Raw genomic sequence first — 12,004 nt, 5'->3', positions numbered from 1 at the left:
TTATTGTTCTGTGGCTGCTTCAAAAGACCCTCTCTGGAAAGACTCATGCATTCTCTCCCTGAGCCTTATCGGCCTCCCTCAGACCAGCTCATTTGCCTAATGGCGTCTCCACAAAGGCAGCAGAAAGCTCCAAATCTGAGCTGAACAACTTCTCACTTTGGCCGAGCTGCAGCAACTTCCCTGGCCTCTGGGTTGGAGGCTCAGAACTCAGTGGATATCCCATTTCTCCAAAGCTCGACCTGCCTGCAGTCAGCTGCAGGCCTGAGAACTTCTTGGGCCTCAGACATTCAAGACCCACTGGGTTCTCCAATAGGTCATGTTCTCCAACATTCTTGGGCTGGCATTGCACCTAATGATGCCAATGACTGTGTCATGTTTCTCTCCTGTATTCGACTAGGACAAGGGCTCAGGGAATAGATAGCAGCAATATTGTGTGATAGGTAATGGTTCTCTAGTCAAACAAATATGATTCTTTTGATAACTGGATGTTTAATCTTACATGTTACTTAAAATTTCAAAGCCTCATTCTCATTTATAAAACAGGAATAATAAAATCTGCTTTGTAGGATGTGAATGTTAGATGACGCTATGCTAGAAAAAAAGGCAAGATGTTAAGAAATTTGGTCAAGAGACATTTAATGGTTTTTTAGTTACTATCAATAATGATTCTCCTCTGAGGAAGAGACAAAGGGAGATGCCATAGAGTTCAGTGACAACAGTTTATTTGTTTTCTCCCTAGTATAGATGTTTGATAAATTTGATGTTCGGGAAATGTTTGTTTAACTTGAACTCAACATCTATAGAAGAACTTGGAAGTACAGAGGGGACAGTTAGTTTGGAGTCAGGACACCAGAGTTCACTTTATGTGACATTAAGAGATCTGCATTGGGGGCCTAGCACTTTGCAATAATATTTGACATTGAGTCAATTACTTTACCTCATTAAGTGCCAGTTAGTCCTGCAAAATGGGTGTAATGAAACTCTCAGATATTTGGAAATTATAATCATGAAACAATACAATTGGAAGTCCTCTGCAAAATAGAATATTTCCAGCTCAATAATGAAGCAGAAATACATGTGAAGAAATTGAATTTCTCATGTCTTAGGCACCCCACTTATATTCTCGCTGACCCCTCTGTGGAACTCTGTGAAGCAGGACTTAGGCTGAAAAGGAGAAAAGTGAAATGTCTTGACAAATGTCACACAATGTTACTCCGCCCTCCCAGTCGTTTGGTCAACATGGAAGGCGTCCCGGATGGCTCTCTTTCTCACCTTCCCATGTCAAGTTCTTCTAAAAAGCATAGTTAGCTCTGCCTTCAGAATACATCCAGAATCTGGTCATATTCCATCACCCCCACTAAGTCCCATCGTCTCTTGCCCCGCCTTCTATACGGCCTCCCTAACCACAACTATTATCTTCTCCGAGGATGAGGCTTTTGGGACCTCAGTTAACCTGTGTCAGTCCTCAAGTCGAAACATCCTCACGGTTTTCCATCAGTCAGGAAGTTGAAGTCCAACCACTGGTCCCAAAGGCCTGATGTGTTGGATTTTTTTCTACCTCCAAGACCTTGAGTCAAGCCTCACTACTCTCCACTTTGCCTGCTCTGCTCAATCCTCCCTCCCTCGCCTTTTCGCCTTTCATTGACCAGAACACATATGCCTCTGAGTCAGGGCCTTTGCACGCCCTCCTCCGTGGGTCCAGAATAGCCTTTCCTCACGTGGCTCACACTTCCACTTCATTCGGGTCTTCTCAAATGTCAGCTCATCAGAGAGGCCTTCTCTGATCACTCCACATAGAAAAGCAACTCTCCTGCCACTCACAAGGCCTTTAAACCGCTGTTTTCTATCTTAATGCCTATTGCCACCTGCTATACTATTAGGTAAGTTTTCAATTTATTTACTTTCTGTCAACACTAGAACACAGCTCTGTGTGGACCGGGAATAAATTTCTTTTACCCAACTTTATAGAATTACACTTCACGTGAAATTAGAAGTACTCTTTTTAGTGCATAGTTAAATGAGTTTTGACAAATAAATCTACTATATACTCAGATATAGAACATTTGATCACCCCAAAAAGTTCCCTGTGTCCCATTCCTCATCCCAGACAACAAACTGATCTGATTTCCAGAACTACAGATTAGTCTTGCCTTTTATCTATTGACCTATGGTGAATATTTAGGTTGTAGCCAGTATTAGACTATTATGAATGAATCTGCTTGACCATCCATGCGAACTTGTTTTCTCTTTCTTAGGTAAATACTTTGAAGTAAGATCTCCAGGTCATAGGCTAAGTGTGTGTTTAACTTGGCTCTAAATCTCTATTTTTTGCTGATATATCCCCGTTATTTAGAACACATGTCTGACACGTAATAGGCACTGGATAAATGTTTACTTTATTTATTTATTTATTTTTTAAATTTATCTTTATTGTTGAAAGTATTACAGGTGTCCCATTTTTCCCCCCCAATTGATCCCCTCCACCTCGCTCCCACCCCTCCCCAGGCCTTCACCCCGTCATTGTCTGTGTCCATGGGTTATGCATATAACTTCTTTGGTTAATCTCTTCCCTCTGAAATATGATCATCTGTTACATGTGTCAATGTCTCTGAATCTATTTAGTTCATCAGATTCTTTTGTTCATTAGCTTCTTTTTAAAGAAGGCCCTTCAACATTTCCTGTAGTGCTGGTTTTGGGGTGATGAACTCCTTTAGCTTTTCCTTGTCTGAGAAGCTCTTTATCTGACCTTCAATTCTAAATGATAGCTTTGCTGGGAAGAATAATCTTGGTTATAGTTCCATATGCTTCATCACTTTGAATATTTCTTGCCACTCCCTTCTGGCCTGCAAAGTTTCTGTTGAGAAATCAGCTGATAGTCGTATGGGTGCTCCCTTGTAGGTAACTAACTGCTTTTCTCTTGCTGCTTTTAAGATTCTCTCTTTGTCTTTAACCTTTGGCATTTTAATTATGATGTGTCTTGCTGTGGGCCTCTTTGGGTTCCTCTTGTTTGGGACCCTCTGTGCTTCCTGGACTTGTAAGTCTATTTCTTTCCCCAGGTAGGGGAAGTTTTCTGTAATTATTTTTTCAAATAGGTTTTCAATTTCTTGCTCTCTTTCCTCTCCTTTTGGCAATAATATGAATAAACATTCAATAATATGAATGTTGGGCCTCTTGAAGTTGTCCCAGAGGCTCCTTATGTTATCTTCATATTTCTGGATTCTTTTTTCTTTTTGCTCTTCTGGTTGGTATGTTTTTTGTTTCTTCATGTTCCAAATTGCTGATTTGATTCTCAGTGTCCTCTACTGTTGATTCCCTGTAAATTATTATTCATTTCAGTTCGCGTAGCATCGATTTTCTCAATTATTTTCATCATACTCTTACTAATATCCTTGAGCATCCTTATAACCATTATTCTGAACTCTCTATCTGTTAGCTTGCACAGATCTATTTCATTTAGTTCCTTTTCTAGAGATTTTTTCTGTTCTTTCCTTTGTGACATGTTTCTTTGCCTCCACATTTTGGCTGCTTCCTGGTGTTTGTTTCTATGTATTAGGTAGAGCTGCTATGTCTCCTGGAATTTGTGGAGTGGCTTTGTGTAGTAGGTGTCCTGTAGGGTCCAGGGGCTCAGCCTCCCCAGTCACCTGAGCTGGGCCTTCTAGGTGCTCCCCTGTGTGGGCTGTGTGCACTGTCCTGTTGTAGTTGAGCCTTGGTTGCTGTTGGCATCACTGGGAGGAACTGACCCCCAGGCCAATCAGCTGTGAGGACCAGCTGCAACTACAGCCAAAGAGCTGCTGTGCTGGGGACACCCCTATGGAGCAGGATTTACTTCAGTGGAGCTTTGGTGTTCACCAAATGCACCCCTTGAGTGGGTCACTCGTGGATGTGGTAGGGTTGTAATCCAGGGTGGTCGAGTCTGACCACCAGGTGCACTGTCTCTGAGGCCTCCCAGGAGGTGCAAAGTCAGCCTCTGCCAGTGCCCTGCCCAGGGCCACCCAGCATGAGCTACTCAGCAAACCGTAGTTGGCTGCTCCTTGTGGTGGGCTTGGTGTTGCCCAGGAGAGACCAAGCTATGAGCCAATGCAGCTGCCGCTAGTGCCAGGCATGGGACCACTTATCAAGCTGTATGGGGCCTGCTGCTGCTTGTTTGAGAGATTTTAGGGAAGTCCTAAGCCTGAGGCCACTTGCACAGAAAAGCCCCTGGAAATGGCCTGGATGAGCTGCAGGTGGGGAGGGGCGGGGCCTCCGGGAATCACGGGGCGGGGCCAAAGGTGGGAGTCAGGTGCTGGCGATTCAAACATGGTGCCTGCCTGCAGGCTGTGCGGGGAGGACTCGCCACAGGAGCCAGGGCCTCTGCAGCCCTTCTGCCTGGGAGGAAGCCGCCCTCCGCCTCTCGCCCGGATCTCAGGCAGGTTAGTTCCCCCCGAGTGTCCCAGGTCCTTTCAGGCTGCCCCTAGCGCTGGGCTCAGAGGGAGCGTCCGAGTGAGTCCGTGCCGGGCCCTTTAAGAGGAGCTGCTGGGGCTCCCGCAGCCTCCGCGACCCTCAGCGACAGTCCCCGCTGGTTTCACAGCCCGGAGTTGTGGGGACGTCTCTTCCCGGCCCTGGAGCCCTGGGCTGGGGGCCTGCTGTGGGGCTGGGAGCCCTCCCTCCTCCGGGAAACCTCCGCCGCTGAGATTCCCTCCCAGGTTTACCCTGCGGCACCGGGTGTGGGCCCGCGGCCGCGTCTCCCCAATTCAGCCCCGACCCGCCCGCGTCTCCCCGCTCCTCCCGGTCTCGGTGCTGCTTCAGCTCCCTGGTTGTGGGGCTTGTGTTCAGCCGGATTTCAGGAGGCTCTGAGTGACGGTGGTTCTGTGCTGTAGTTGTGATTTTGATGTGGTTGCGGGAGGCGGCGGGTGCAGCCATTACCCACGCGCCATCTTGTTTCCTCTCTGGATAAATGTTTATTAATTGAAAAGCTTCAACAGTTAACAGCGAGAGCAGATATAAGTCCATGTCTGTCCGAGGCCCAGCTTAGAGCTCTGTGCACCGCTGCGAACCGACTGATCAGAGGGAGATTATTGAGGCGCTCAGCATCCATCTGACTCGTGGGGGCAATGCCTGTGTGTGCAGCCCCCCGAGGCCCTTCGTGAAACTGCTCCTGGTGGGGCGTGAGCGGAGACAACCCCGACACAGGCGGTGTTTCTCTGGCCTTTATGTTGAACGGGCCTGGCCTGGCCGTTTCCTTCCAGCGGGGAGCTGCTGTTTTAATGGCCAGCCTTCGCCCTCTCCACACTCACAGTCCCGTGATCCCCCGCCCGGGGAGGCAAACAGCTCTGACGATGCTGCCAGCACCTGGCGACTACCATTAAAATTCCTCTCCTTTGATTTATTTTGGTTGGGGAACAACATCATTTAAGTTCTTGGAGATGGAGATAAGAGATGATATATGTCCCATCCATTTTCCTGATAGCAACACACTCTGCTGCTAATACAGATGGAAAGGAAACTTCAGTCACACCCACACTTGGCTACCTGTAGGGGAGGAAAGATGAGTGGTGAAGGCAAAACAGGGAGAGGAGAGAGGGAATGGTCCAGAGGAAGGAGACAATGAGAAACACGCATGATATTTCCAGTAATAGAATTTAAACCAAAAAGAGGTGTATGTCCGCCCTATTCCCAGGGTTGTCTTTTCCACTGAGAACGCAGCCCCTCTTTTCACTCAACTGAAGAGTCACATATCTCCTTGAACACGATGTAACCCAGGAATTCTTACGTGGGGGTCTAAGGATAAACCTGTAGAGGATTCATGAGCTTCCTGACATTGAGGGAGGGGGTCAGGAAAGGCCCTGTGTTTCCTCACATGCTCAAAGTTGTCTAACAAAAGGTTAAAAAATAAACTGACTCAGTAAACCCCTATATTTTGCAGTTAAGGATACTTAAATGCATCCACATAAGGAACATATCAAATTCACATTGCTGATCGTATTTATGTCAGTCAAATTAGCACCCAAGAGTCCTGACTTTCACATCCAGTCTATTTGATGCCGCTGCTCGGATCTGCACACCTGTTAGCAGGAGGTGTTACGGCTGGGTCTGTAGTACAATGGGACCACCATAGCAACTCCGGGAGGTGGGCAAGGCAGGTGTAACTGACGCAATCTGACAGACAGACGGGGAAAGATGCTCAGAGTAACACACTCAACCTACTTCTTCAAGATGTACTTAGCGGGCCTACACTGGGGCGGCTTCAGGGATGGGTTCTAATCCCTCCTTCTGACATCAGCCACTTTCACCCCATGCCTCTTCCCTCATCTCCAGCCCTACACAAGAGTGCGCGTGTCACTCAGGCTTGGGCCAGTGTGCTCTTCCCTTGGTGACTACGATTGTCCCAAAGGGTGGACGCAAGAACCAAGCTGAGCCCATCAGAAACTTCCTCTGGAATTTTTTAAAACTGAAGTTGGAAGTGGTAAGAGGTTGAGGAAGATGACTCAGATGAGAGATGTGCACAAGAAGGCTGGGAAAATAAGACCTACCCAGAAAGAATGAGTGGGCGAAAGACAAAACCAAAAATCCCTGGGGTTTTCCTCCCCAAGGCTCACGTGTTTTTTTTTTAATCACTTACTTATCTATGAGCTGTCCAAGTATGCCCTTAAAATAAATCTCTTTTGGGGGGAGGTGAATGAGAGGGGAGTATTTGGATAAGCTATTCCAGTTAACTGTGCCATTTGGAAATGAATGAGCTCTGCCTACAGGCGACTCAGGTGACCCAAGCCCGGGCCTAGTCCCTTGGACACATTTTCTTTGAGAAAGCCTTTGATAGCAGTTAAAACAATGACTTACACACTTTCAGTGCCAGTCTGAAGCAGGAAGGTGCCCCGGGGAGTTAGCCATAGGGCTCCGTGTTGAAGAAAGGCCAATTTCAAAGTTACAAAGGGGGTGTCTCACCCCTCTTCTCCATCTCCGGTTTCCCTCTCCTGCTCTCCTCACTCGGCTAACACTCTCTGCCTCCCAGGATCCTGCTACTATCCATGGAGCTCTGATGCCCCCTGCTGCTGGCTGCCAGCCTTTCACTGGCTGCACGAACCACACATCACCCCGTTGCTGGCTTCTCTCCTCGGTTTCTTCTGCCTCCACATCATCTGTGCTGGTTCTTTCTCCAGTCATATTATGCTTTTCTCTTATGTTCTCCAAGTGTCTGGCTCTCTTTCCTCACCACTTTCCTATGCCAGTTGTGTCTTATGCGCCCCCATCTTTGTTTCAGCATCTTTCCACCTCTCTTCTCTCTAAACTTCCGTTTCTGAGGACTTTCTGCCCCAGTCCTCAACCAACACTTGGATGATTGATCAGAGAACTGCAATGGGGATAAGAACAGTCTGTGTTATCTGTACCGTTCGTAAGGCCTTCGCCATTGTCAGTCACCGGAGGTGTGGGCATCGTCGGGCCACTAAATTAAAGCTGGCCGCAAAAGTTTTCAAAGCCCTGCAGTTCCCAACTGATAAGATCCTCAGTTTTCTTGATGACTACTGTTCTCAGTTCTTTTTTTCTGATGGTATATACAGGAAATCACAGCAGGTGTATAAAGTGAAGATCAGAAGCCTGCTGTCCAAGTTCATCACTGCTCGTTTCTGATCCTTTCGAAGTGCAGGCATTTGATAGTCAGCTGTCCTACTGCATATCGGTTTTCCACTACTATCAAAAGAGGCCAAATGTAATGTAAATGCTTCGCTCCTGGTTGTAAACTGACAGACCCACTACGGGGCTGATTCAGTGCACTGCCTTTGAAAATGATGCATCGATTGATATTAGTTGCGAGCAGGCCCGAGCAGAAGTTAAAACCTGTCTGCCACCAGCAGTATTCACCATCTTTGTCAAGCTCTCTACCACACCTCAAGCTACTTCCCTCTAGTTCTTTTTTGATTTCTTGAGGGCCCACCTCCCTGTCTTGCTCCGCCCAGAGCAAAGCAAACCACTGCTGTTTATGCACAGAGGACAGCCATTCAGAAAGCGCTAGAGAATCCTGTTCAATAATTCTTGCAGAGGGCAAATCACCGATAATATTCCATAACCTTAAATGTCTGAAGACTGACAGAAATGGTTTTCCTTGCTCAGTTTCAAGGAAGGTCATACCTTCAAAATCTTTTCTCCTCTTGGAAAACCAGACATCCGTTTCAGTCAAAACCGATGGGCTGTTTTAAAGACCCAGCCCAAGAAGTCACGCATTGAAGGGGCATCTGCTTTTTAAGAGCTGTGTATACATCTACCTCCACTGGCATCATAGATAAGTTAGATGAACCACTGAACTGTTTCATGACATTTATAGAGTTCTTCAAAAAGTTCAGCATTCCGATGAGTCACCCAGGTGTTTAGAAGCTATTCAAGGTACTTTTTCTTTACAGAATCTAATCCGTAGGTCCCTGTGGATGTGTACTAAATAGCGCATACCATTTTCACTTTAGTTGTTTCCTTCATTGTCTCACCATAGTGCTCTATGAAACCATCCGATGCAGCATACAAGCTGCTGCCAAAATGGCAATAATAACTCGACTGGGCTTTACTAATACTTCATCTCCATGTAGAGGCCCAACTGCAGCTTCTACCTCAATATCCTGGCCAGGAATCTCCAGGTCACTGATATTCGTGCTGGATTCTTTTCGGGAACCACTGAATATACTAGAAAAGTAGCCAGAGTGACATGAATATATTTTGTGTAAGGTGCACTCTTCTAGAGCACAAATCTTTTAGTTTTTTATTTGTATTGAATTTATTGGGGTGGCATTGGTTATAAAATTACATAGGTTTCAGGTGTACAATTCTGTGATGCATCATCTATATATTGTATGTTCATCAGCCAAAGTCACATCTCCTTCCATCACCACTTACCCCCCGTTTACCCTCTTCTGTCTCCCGACCCCCCACCACCTCTGGTGATCACCATGCTGCGGTCTGTGTCCATGAGGTTTTTCGTTTTGCTCTGCTTCTTTTTTTTTGTTTTGGTTTTTTGCTTAGTCCCTTCACATTTTCACCCAGCCCCACAACCTCCTTCCCCTCTGCCAGCTGTCAGCCCTTTCTCTGTATCTATGAGTCTGTTTCTATTTTGTTTGTTAGCTTGTTTTGTTCACAAATCTTAATGTCGCTATTTCCATCACTCAAAAGTAATGTTTGATAAATATATTTGGATGTCTTCTTGAATTTTTTTCTTCGAGGAGTGTTGAGGAGCCCCTGCTGCTCATTGCCTTCCTGCGTCTCAGGGTCCGGGGGACGGTAACAGAGGGCCCCGCTGCTCCGCTGGCGCTTGGGGCTGCTGGGCAGCAACAGACGCCGGGCCGGCGGTTTCCCTGCCAGTCTCCTGGCCTCCTGGCAGAGCCCCCACCCTAGAACCTGCTCGTGCAGGCCCGGGCTGGCCCTGCCCTGGATGGCACAGCACTGGGCTGCTCAGCGCTCCCGTGGGCCAAAGCTCTCCGGGATTTCAGGGAGCGCACCTCAGGGAGCCCAGCGGACAGGACAGGTCTACCCAGGCAGGGCCTCGGGTCTCCACCCAGCCTGGTGCCTACAGGGCCACTTTCTCAAGCTTAGTTTCACTGCCACCTGTCCCACTTGTCAATGCGCAGGTCTCCGGAGTGCAGGACCTTGCCCCCTCCCCCTTTCACAACAAAGCCCCTAATCAACTTTTGATTTCCCACGGTGCTTAGCACCTTGTCATTTTAAATGTGGTAGCCACTCCGTTCCTGGTTTCTGTTTTCTGAAGGTGGGAAGAGTGAGAGGAAGCGATTCAAGCATGAGAGAGAGTAAGGGGAGCTCATAAAACCCAGACAAGAAGGAAGGGAGGGAAGAGAAATATTAAAAAGTGGTGTAGTGTGTCACAGGACTCTTTTAAAACATACGGCACGCTTCATTGTTGGTTCACTTTTGGCAATTAAGCGCTGACTGCACAGAAAGACCAAAACTATGGAAAGGTAAAGAATTAGGAGCCAGCTGAATATCACATTGGGAACGGGCGTTTCAAATCCCTCGAGGCAGGAAGTAATTCAGTGAGGAAGCAGCCCTTGCAGTACAGGGTTGCGCCTTTGAAAACACCTTTTGTGGGTGCACGTTTATCCTGCAAAGCAAGAAGCCTCGGTTGCCCAAACACACTCTCTGCACCAGCGCCGGGGGAGCCGCTCAGCCTGCTGCAGCCCCTGGCGGTGCCATTCCGCCGTTACCGTCGCCTCCCAGGGCAGGAGCTCGCAATCGATACCAAACACCCCACACTTTAAGTCCATCAATGAAAAGGCTGTTACAATAACAGCAGCTATTTATGTGGCTACTGATTCCTTTCAGGCCTGCCAGCCCCAAAGGTGGGCAATAATAACTGGTCATTTTTCATCAGGACAGACAATAGAAGGGGACAATGGGAGCAGGGGTGCTTCCTGTGAACTGTGCCTTCGCCAGCGCTGCCTGGAGGAAAGGCGCACACCTGCCTCCCGGGAGGTTTCTGTGCATGCGCCCAGGTAGAACAGCAATGGGGATTCCTACCAACAGGATAATTAAGGCAGCACTAGGGGGTCTGCAGTCCTGGGCTAACCCATCACGTGGCTTCAGGTGACCCTCCAAACGGGGCCATGTGGCTGGTAAAAAGTCAACAGCATCCCCATTTCACAGGTGGGCCAGTGGAGACACCCAGGGGAGAGGATGTTATGTGGCAGAACTAGGGCCAGACACAGAGCTTCTCTCTCTCAACCCAGTTCCTGTGTGTTTCCTTTTTTCCTTCTAACGGAGTAGCAAGGAGATGAGCCGGTGATGTGGATCCAAACCTTAATGCAGTCAAGCCGCATTGTGTTTTTGCAGAATATTTAATAACTTGGGGAAATGTTTATGCTACAAAGTTAAGTGAAATAAGACTGTTGTATGCATGTGTGTAGTGTTATAATCCTGATTTTGTAAAAATTTTATAGGGACACATATACACATGATAGATAAACCAAAGTATCTCTGGGTGCTGATATACTTCCATATGCTTTCCCGTGTTTTATACATTTTTTACAATATTTGTATATTCCTACTTTTTAAAAGTTAATGTGAATTAATAACATGTTTACACACACATATACACACTGATAATCTCAAGAGAAAATCTTTTTTTTTTTTTTTTACTTTCTCTCATTTTTCCCCACAGGGGCAATAAAACCAGGTCATGATAGAATCCAATGGCTGTGTGAGACCGTCTTACTGGTCAACCCTTTGGCTAAGACAAACCCTTTATCTCTCTAAGCCTCACAGTCTTCATTGTCAAAAAAAGCATATTTCTATTGCATGTGACGATTGAAAATCAAGCGAGGAAACAAGATTTTGTGCCTTAAACCCAAGTATGCAGGCAGACAGGAGGCAGGGATATGATGCAACAGGGGGACCCCTGCTATTGAAACCAAAAATGTATTCAAAAGCCCCTTCTGTCTGCTACACCCAAACTGTGGCTGTGGCAGCTGCCATGCTTATCTCTTTATGATGAAATGGGTGCAAATCTAGGGTGGCAGGTGTACCTTCTGTGGAGGGAATGGGAGCCTCTAATTTCAGGATTTACCTGAGATGAGGTTTCCCCAGAGGCAGAGAGACAGACTGCAGTGGAGACGGCTGGGGCCGTTTCCCCAAGTAGAGAAAGATGGGGAAGCTCTGAGGAAAGGCTGCCCTGTCTGTGGCCCTCAGCACCCTCATAGGAAAAAAAGGAAGTTAAACCTGAGGCTGAGTGGCAAGTGATTGAATTATGTTTAAGGAAACTTTATTGAACAGCTACTTTCTGCTAGGCACTATGGGGCTGGGAAGGCAAATAATGCAATGGTAAGGAGATAAGAGTTTAATTCATATTTTCCTAGTGCCTGTTGTGCATCAGGTACTCTGTTTGGACTCTTTATTTAAATTATCACATGTAATTGCTACAATTAATTTGCAGTGGAGAGATTAAATAGGTCACTGACAGTCGCCAGGCTAGGTCAGCAGCCTCATCGCATCATGTACTAGCTCAACAAGAGCCACCTAGAATATCTGCAGGTCTGCA

The 12,004-nt window shown here is 47.0% G+C and overlaps 1 pseudogene across 1 annotated transcript; it reads right to left on the bottom strand.

Annotated features, from left to right (window-relative positions):
* Nucleotides 1–7,505: 7,505 nt before the first annotated feature.
* Nucleotides 7,506–8,929, bottom strand: LOC308564050 (germ cell-less protein-like 1 pseudogene; annotated as a pseudogene). Its single transcript has 2 exons — nt 8,896–8,929; nt 7,506–8,698 (listed from the first exon to the last, which is right to left on the bottom strand). The product of its transcript is annotated as a germ cell-less protein-like 1 pseudogene (transcript).
* Between the last annotated feature and the right edge of the window lie 3,075 nt (nt 8,930–12,004).

The sequence above is a fragment of the Miniopterus schreibersii genome (assembly GCF_964146895.1).
Source record: "Miniopterus schreibersii genome assembly, chromosome: 11".
NCBI classification, from domain to species: domain Eukaryota; kingdom Metazoa; phylum Chordata; class Mammalia; order Chiroptera; family Miniopteridae; genus Miniopterus; species Miniopterus schreibersii.
The sequence above is the reverse complement of the archived record's forward strand: the minus strand, read 5'-3'. Positions and strand labels throughout refer to the sequence as shown.